Source organism: Hippocampus comes, unplaced genomic scaffold, assembly GCF_001891065.2.
Source record: "Hippocampus comes isolate QL1 unplaced genomic scaffold, H_comes_QL1_v1.1 scaffold526, whole genome shotgun sequence".
Classification (NCBI taxonomy): Eukaryota; Metazoa; Chordata; class Actinopteri; order Syngnathiformes; family Syngnathidae; genus Hippocampus; species Hippocampus comes.
The window spans coordinates 619,663-629,207 of NW_017806233.1; positions in this window are offsets into that span (position 1 = coordinate 619,663).

Here is a 9,545-nt window from a genome sequence, read left to right on the forward strand (position 1 = left end):
TCGGCGCTCGAGGGAGGGGGGAGGCCCCTGCCACGCCGCGTTCCCGCTCTCCTCATCCGCCTCCTCCTTTTGCTCTGCGTTTGCGGTCCGCTCTGAAAAAAAATGTTGAAAGGAGAGCAAACCGTTTTCAAGGGAACAATATCCGAGTTCGTGTTCCGGGAAGGTTGCTGAGGCAATATTCTTTTATTGCGGCCCAGCGGCGAAGCAAACAACCCTTGTGGTTTTGTCCCGCCAAGAACCCATCCCAGCCCATCGAAGTGGACACTCCCCGGAAAGTTTGTTACCTGACCGCTGTTCCAAGCTTTCAACCCCCCACTTCGGTGGGACTTCACCCGCTGCCTCCACCTGGGGGCAGAACACCTGCAACCAGCTAGCTTGATGACCATCTGTCAGTCGAGCCCAGAAGAACCTGTTCAAAGACACACACACAAAAAAAAAAAAAGGTGCCTAGTGGACTGGGGTCAAAGTTTAAAGCGGCCCATTTCCTGTCCAGACTCACAAGGGCTTGGCACCCCCTCCTCCCTATTTTTGCCCGTCCTGCTTTCGCCACGTTTGGAGCTGTTATCGTGGGATTGATGCTCAGTTGCTTTCTTGAAGCTGTTAGCAGGAGAGCGCGAACTGCTCCTATAAGGCCACTTCGTTGTGTGCCATCAGAAGGAAATTTTGCGACCGCTGACCCAAATTGAAAAGTGAAAATACATTTAAGTGTTTTGATACTACTGTACTTTTATTTTATCTCACTGGGTATCAAATGAACAAACTATAATTGTCACTTGTAGGTTTTTTGTTTTTTTTTTTTTTGCTCTGCAAGCATAAAAGAAAAACAGCAAGGATTTATAGTTGCAACACTCCAAATGGCTTTCCTAAATCGATCTTATGTTACATTTAATTAACGACTAAACTGTCTGCCGGGTCGTTATGGTCCAAATTAGTTGATGTATGAGCAGAAAATACACGGTTTTAATAAGTCTTGGCTAAACATGCTCCGGTTGTGTGCGTGCAGGCATGTGCTGGCCATCAGGCACTTTGTACACTAACACTCTTTTTTTTTTTTTTTTTTTTTTCTCTCATTTTTTTCAAGCGCCCCTCGCAAGGTGCCGCCCAGCATCGTAGCCAGCCGAACGACTGCTATTTCTGCCCTGGGAGCCTCTGCGGTGCAGCGCTAATAGTCGTCAGTGCGCGGAGATTAATGTGAACTCTTATTGGCGTAATGATGGAGCGCGCGCGCCATGGTGGTTTCAGCCTCTAATTTGTGCGTGCTTGTGTGGAAAGAAACACATGATATTCATTGACAAGTTTTGCACGCATATGTATGGGATCCAAAAATGGACCAGTTCTCAAGTCAACGCGAGTATTTAAAAAAAAAAAAAAAAAGCAGGGCCTCATATTACAAAAATGCAATTCAAAAAATGACCTGTCAATATTTATGTATTTAATAAGGTGTATGACTTATTTATTTATTTTTTTTTTTTGTGCAATCTGGTTTTCACTGTAAAACAAAAGTGCAAAGCGACGCCAAAAGTTTCCTTATAGTCTTGAGAGGCAGTTCATCTTGAGGTTGCGGCTTTAACATCACTGAATTCGAGTCTGGTGCGGGAGGCTGAATAAATATGAACAAAAATTAGAAACACCCTCGCGACCGTGCGCGTGTGCGAGCGATGCCAACAAGGCCTCATGTGATGTGGAAGTGATTGACAGCCGAGCGGTCGCCAGGGCAGTTGTGGGAAGAGAAGGACCTCGCCGCTTTTCCGTCCCCGAGGGGAACTTGCGTGTTGGAAATCTAAACAAAATAATGAGGAACACTGGGATGTGCTTCCAGACGCTAAAATGTTCCACATTCCTGTTTCGACTGGTCACCTAGTGGCAAGATAAAATGACCCCCGAAGCCATCCTAGTACACCCCCCCCAGCCTACCAAGGAGGATTATGGGAAATGTGCCATTTCTTTTGCAATGATGATGTCATTCTCTTACTGGATGATACGACAAAGTCGGTGCTTGCATGAGTTGTTTGGAAATAGTGCTCGTGACATTTTTCACAACTCAATTAAATACACATTCAGCGGTAACTTTACAAAACCACCGTCTTATTTTTGGCCGCGGCAGAGGCCGGTATGGCCGCAGGGGAGCGCGGGCTCCCGGCCATCTGGCATTCAAGGTGTCTCCCAAATGTCAGGAGGTGTGAATCCGCCTGGGCCGAGCTTTCTTGCGGGGGCCACGGATCAAGAAAGTTAACCGAAAACATTCGCGCGCCGCCATCTGAAATCAACCGTTTCACGACTCGTCGTTACTGTAAAAGCTGGGAAAGGGCCCCCATTTGGATTTATTCAAAAATAGAGACGACGAGGGCTGGAATTTCAGAGTGGGACAGTTGGGTTTCTGTTTGGAGAAGTTTCAGGCGAGAATGCGCTCCGACATGCGTAGCAGGAAGACACACAAACACTGAAAATAGATTCTTATTAACAATCACATTCAGCTTGACTGGAATGTCTCCACTGGAACCGGCATTGGCTGAGGCATCCAAGTGCAATCCGGTACAGAGAGTCCGCCGTTGACCCAGCGTGTGTGACACGGTTACAAAACTTTACCGCGTTACACATGGCCCATTATGTGTTTTTCATACAAATATTGACTGTACCAGCATCGCCTTCGAATGGCTGGCGCTTATTGGACTCGAGTGGAATGGTGTCACCCAGTATGCCATTGTTTTTCCCAATCCAGCGAATATATAGGGACATGCTTGATAATTTTTAGCCTTGGTCGCGTGATTGGAGCATTTTCTTGAAGCTCCAGTTGCTAGTCGGCTATTGGGATCGTCCCTCCTCTGCGGCCACTTTTTCCCTCCCCAGATGTAATTAATAAATTTAGCATCCTTAGACCACTTTCCATACGTGGGACACGGGCCATAAAGGAGATTTGTTCAGCCATGTCGTTCTGTTTGCATGATGACTGCTTTACGCTGATGGACTATTCCGTTCACTCCAGTCAGGCGCTCCCTCAGGGCCTCACAGGAAAAAGGAAGGAAGAATCTGATTTTTTTTTTTTAACAGCCGTCCCTCACTGTGACAGTTTACCTTAGTCGCCATGATGAGATAAATCTCCCCCTTGCCCCCCAAAGCTGTCTGACTTTCACAAGACTGTTACCTGCACTCACCACTATACGGCAGAATCCTGCACATTAACAAGCGTGCATGGAAGAAGTTAGCCTGAATGCCACGCTTGGTGAGAGGTAGCGGGAAGCGTGGGGCTGGGGGGGTCGTCTTGTGTCATCAGGTGTGAGAGCCAATCTACCAGTGGTGGGAATTAAAGAAGTAGAAATACTTTGTTACAGTACTTTATTCAAATTGTCTGTATTCATTTTGACGACGTATTACTTTTACTGCCTGCCTTGGAAAAATACTTTTTAGTCTTTGTCTTAATATGCTTGACGACAATGTGAAAAGACAAAGATGTTAAAATGGCAACAAATTCTGAGAAGGGAAGACATTCTCCATCCGTGGCCATATTTAAAATAATTGTTTGATGCTAACCGCTCCATGTTGGATTCATGGCTAATGGATTGTCTTGTGCCAGACATAAAACCAACAGCTTCCGGCATTCAAAAAATGTCTAATTAAAAAAAAAAAAAAACACATGAAAGTGGGGTCCCTTTTTTTCAATTATCATGAGCCAATGTTACCATTTTGTTGTTAGTCAGTTCATAACGTTAGCAAAGCTATGAAAGCATGCTAGCTCTTAAACACAATCATGTGACATTTGGTCCCTTTTTTCCAATTATCATTAGCCAATGTTACCATTTTGTTGTTAGTCAGTTCACAATGTTAGCAAAGCTATGAGAGCATGTTAGCGCTAGCTCTTAAACACAATCATGTGACATTTTGTTCTCAGTATGAGCCTTATGTCGATAAGAGAGATGCTTTGTTATGCGCAGAGAAACTGTCTACGTAGCATTAGACTCAGAGTACGATTAGTTTTTCCTCACTTCTGCAATCCACCGCACACTTCGGAACATGTGCGGCGACAGGCGCTGACAGACGACCAAAGCGGGTCACCCAAGACACGGAGGGGGGATTACGAGCAGGAAGGAGGGCTTTTGCGCAAACATGTGCGAGGCGCTCGGCTGTGTTTGTGAGCGTATGCGCCAGCTCTGTGTGTTTACGCTGCTAATGGCGGTTTAATTTGATAAGCGGTTGGCGGATTTGTCGGCGCTCGGCTCGGACGGAGGGCGGCCTAGGTTCTGTATATTTTGGGTAAACACGGAGAAATTCATTCCAGGTTTCCCCCTGTGAGCCATAGTCTTCTTTGTGTGTGTGTGTGTGTGTGTGTGTGTGTGTGTGTGTGTGTGTGTGTGTGTGTGTGTACTTTGTCAGGGTGCATTGCTGTGCAAGTATTTTTCCTTAAAGGAGAACTAATCGAATAGATTGCAGGTGTCAAACTGAAGGCCCGGGGGCAGGATGTGACTCTCCACATCATTTTTATTTAGCCTGCGAACGTGCGTCAGGTGGAAGAATCTCACTCAATGCCAATGGTTGACCATGGATTTGGTACTAATATGGTCCCAATGGTGGTATTATTCGCATGACAACACCTAGAGCAGGGGCGTCATTTTTGTCGTGGGCCGCATTTTAGTTACCGTTTCCCTTGGAGGGCCGTTATGACTGAAACCATATAAAAAAAAGTCAACGGTTTATTCAACTATTGTTTAAGTTACTGTAATGAGAGGTTTGGTAACAAGAAAATGCTGGTAACATGTCTCTCATTTATTACAGATGAGAATTTTAAATTTTGGTAGCGATTTTAGCAAGCAGCATAGAAGTTGACATGTTTGATTTGCTTTCGCGGGCCACATCTGGCCCCCGGGCCTTGAGTTTGACACCTGTGACCTAGAGGCTGAAATCCAAATTGGGCCGAAATTGTAGCATTCACTGGAAGCAGTGTTTCTAAGAGAATTGTCAGGAAATGAAAATATAACATTTTTGGAAACAAATGAATGTCGGGATTTAACTTGTAAATGTAGATCAGAGGTTCTGATAGGATTTAGGCTAGCCTTTGACGGCCCCGGCAGACTTATTCGCTGGTCGACTTCATCCCGGCATGTGTGTGTCGCTTATATCCAGAACAACAAAATGGCAGCTCTCACAGAGGCGTTTGTGATAAATTTACTCCCGCCTGTAGGATACGAGTGCTCTTTAGGTAATTTAAACCCGAAAGTGATGCTTGCACTATCTTCGCTTGGACCTTGCCTGGCTTCAGAGGGATGTCCTCGGTGAGGCGGGGGCGTCCGAGTTTTGGCCTTATAATGTAGTCACAACAGAGGGTTCCGAGCCAAAGGAAGCAGCGCCATTCCCACCCCCATCCCCAAACAGGATGGGAGGATGAGACCACACGCACACACTTGTGTGTTCTATACATGTATCTACATATGGATCAAATACATACACCGTGTTCCGCTCGATTGGATTCCGCCACCTATTCTGATGATTTTTGCTTGACCCTGATGTGTTTCTCTGACTCCCACACGCACACACACACACTCACACGCACGTCTTCACGCAGTTCTTGTTGGTACAAAGCACCGCATTCCCAGAGGAAGCCTCTCCATGAATGGCTCCACTGTTTTCCCCACTAATCTTTTTATTCCTCCTTCTCCTCCTCCTGCCGCTCACTAGGAAGTGGACCCAGATAGGCTTTATCTGTCAAGATAGGCCACTGCAATTACTCATGACTTATTACACTTGATAGTAAAACAAGTGACTCTTCTATTTTGCCCTCTGTGTGCTTCATATTTTACATTCAAGCGCAATTAGTGGATTTCCTCTTTCTCCAGCTTTTTGGGAGATTTTTGTTGTTGTGGAGAACTGCTTGTATAAAATTTAATGGCACAGTCTTATTTTGCCACCTGCTGTCAACTGAAAATGACATCGTTGCTCGGGCCTCATGTAACCAACCGCCAATTGGCGACGTCACATGACCAAACCCAGAAAAACGGGTGAAGCGCGATTTGGTGGAATGCGGGCCAGCCCCAATCGCGCCTTGCTTACCTCTTGGCTTTGATGGAGCGTTTCAGAGCCTGTCGTTCGGTGGTTGTTGCTTGAAAATGGCTCTGAATCTTGGCATCGGAGTTTTCAAGTCATGTACGAAGGACCTCTGTATTGGGATGGTATTACTAACGGTATGTAAATTAGCCAAAGTGTTGCGTTAATTTCATTTTAAAAAAGGCTGAGAAAGGCCGTGCAGGCATTATAAAAATCCCTTTTCCATAACATGTCCCCCTTTTCTTTTTTTTTATTACAAGTTGTCATCCTCCGTCTAATTTGATGATATAATGAAACTTAAATTTGCTCTTATTTCGCCAACGCAAATTCCACATAAGCCATAATTTGTGCCATTTTGTGAATGTGTGTTGGTGGTGTTATTGCAGGTGTTTGGTCAGGGAACGTGTGTGTGAATCAGCTGGGGGTACCATCCTTCATCACCTTGCGTTGTGAGTGTTGGAGTGTGCGAGATCAAGAATATTCCTGCCTCGGAAATGAAGGCGGCCTCGCTGAGTTCCGCAGCCACACTGGGATGCTTTGATATATTAGATGTGGAAGCAGAGGGGGACAGGAGGTACACCAGCACGGTGTGTGTGTGTGTGTCTCTTTGTGTGTGCATGCAACAGTGTCTATGTATGGTGGCGGCGGAGGTAGCACAAGTGTGTAAACACTTCCCACTGGCCAACACCGGCACCTTCATACTGTGAAGCGTCAGGACATCCTGTGCAATCGAGATGAAGTTGATAAAAGTTGGATTGAATTATTTGTTCCAGATGTAAAAAGTATTTCTTCGTCATTGGTGTCAAACTGTTTGGATTAGAGCAACAATATGTCGTCGTTTCGGATAACGGCGTATGGATGCTACACTGATGGTTTGGAGTTACAGGCAAAGGTGGACTATTAAAATTTTGAAGTGCCAATTTTGCGAGATGACGGTGTAAAATTTGCGATCATGAGGGCTGGGCGATATGGATTAAATTGGAAGATTTTAACATTTACAAATAATGTGAAAGTTAAGTCATCTCATGGAAAAAATACGTCCCTTTTGTCAAAATCTGTTTGTATACTTGATAAATTAACATTGAGCAAGGTGATTCCAGCCAAGTATTTGTGGCTTGGACACGTCAGATCAAAACTTGTCGATAAATTTATTTCATGTGTCAAAGTGCGCTTTGCCTTCGGAAAAGGTTCCGCGTGATTGAGTGTCTTTCAGCGGAGTGCAGAATTGTGTCAAATGGTTTTGCTCGTGTTTTTGAGCAGCTATTAAAATGTCGAGTTGTTGCTTCGAAAAAAAACAACGGTCACGAGAGGCGTCGGAAAAATCAATGAATGGAGCAACCGAGTTGGCAACGCTTGGCTTCGCTTTGGTACTTAAATTTTTTTTTTTTTTTAATAACTCCACTTTGTCATAGCCACGTTAGTGCAAGCGGTACAAAACAGCAAATGACAACAACTTTTGGAAGGTTAATATTTAATTTTTGACGGGGGGGGGGAATCATTAATCAATAAAACCCGATTAATCACCCGATTCTACCGATCGCAGTCAGCAATCCCACTATCCCGATAGCTTGGGTTCTGTTTCGCTCTGTGTAGTATAGCTTGTCTGTCGTCATAACGGCAGATAAATGATCAGTCTTCTGTTAGGGTTGTGATGGAGCAACACTCAGGGGGTCTTTGTGGTTCTTATTCATCGTCTCCGAACTTTTGCCTTTTTTTTTTTGGCGTCCCACTTGGCTTCATAATCCAACACCTGTTTGAGTGATTATCTCCTTAAAGTCACGGCTTCCCATTTCCTGGATTGCAAATTTGTCAGCATAACCACGCTCCATTTATGTATTTTTGCTTTCTTTTATTGAAGTTCAACTCGAAAGCACAACGAAATCGGAGATTTTATTTGACACGCCACCTGGCTAAGCCGCATCGTGATAAGTTAGCGGGCCTCCGCCGAGCGCGGGGCCGCAGCGAGATGGCTTTCGCGGCCTCTCCGCTTGAGCGGCGACACCCCGCCTGCGGAGCAACGAGTGGTGAAGGGTGCACCACGGTCCACTGCGCCCACAAAATCACCGCAGTCAGCACGTCTGCGCGAGGGAGCGGCTTCGAGAGCGGGGCCCGGGGAAAAGAAAAAGCCTCCGCTGCCAAAGGAACGGCGAAATGTCTTTTTATTTTCTTAACCTCGAGGACCTTCAGCTGAGTTGGAGACGAGTGAAGGTGACGGCAGTTTGCAGTGAACTCTGCTTCAAGGTGGAATTATTGAAGCCTCGGGACTTTGCAGGTCGCCTATCTGCTGACTGAATTGAAATCCGACATTTTGAAAGCCATCCAAACATTTTTTTCTCTTCAAGCGAGCCTTTCTCCATCTTGTCTTGTAAAACCACATTTTTTTTTCCCCCCCTCACGAGGTGACGGCGGGAGTTGTAACTACTCAACTCCGCGTCCCGGGTCGGTGATCAATCACCAATGGATTTTTCGATTTCCATCCAGAATGGGACTTTAAATAATATGATAGCAGTTTCACTAAATACAGTCAATTGAACAAAAACATGACGAGCAAATTATGGATTCGGGGTCGTCTTTGTTCACCAAGCAGCGTATCATGCCCTGACTGTGCAATCGTTGCTCAAATTATTGTTAAAGGTCTTCTTGAAAGAATTGCATAGCCACGACATACACCGTCATCGAACGACTTTTATTGTTTTTCTCTTGTTCGGCGCAGCAGAGCAGCGCCGCACTTAAATCTCGATTTGCCTCCATGATGACATCATCCGGCTTGTATTCATTAGCCTCATGTTTTTTGGCACGGGGGAGCGTCCAAAACTGGCAGGCCATTTGTGGCCGTAAAAAAAAAAAAAAAAAAAAAAAAAAAAAAAAACGCAGCCTTTTATGTGTCCGTGCTGTAGGTAAGAAGTGCTGTCGTAAGAGCCCCCCTCTGAACTTTGCCCTGGCGTTGAGGGAACCGACACCATTTGCTTCTCTGCTGCTCCATGACCTTCTAAGACGTGGGCCCGCCACCCACCCATGCATGTGGGGGTGGGGGGCGAGCGTTCCGAACAGGTCTCGCAGTTGTTGCAACTGTATGTGCTGGCCAACTTTTTGATGCTCAGCTCTTTAACAGGAGAGACATTTTTCCACATCCCCTCTCATGCCAATGAAACATGCAATGCTTTTACGCACCCCTAAATGCCACGGGGATTTTTTTATTTTTTTAACCTTTCAACCTAAATATTCATGACCTGTTTACAGTAAACCCTATTGGCAAACAATAATTACAACTTGTGGGACCACTAGGGGGTCCACAGACCTGAGATTTAGCAACGGTGCGCCACTTGCAAGTTGTGGATCAACTCCAGAAAACCTCACATTGACTTCCACCTTGACAAGGATGGAAGGTGTTCAGGTTGGCCTCCTCTTAGCTCCCCTCCCCGAGTATTGCTCAGCGTTTTGACGCCCGCATCTCCTATGGTCGCAGTTCCAGCATAGGCACATTACAAATTCACACGTCCCCCCCCCACCCC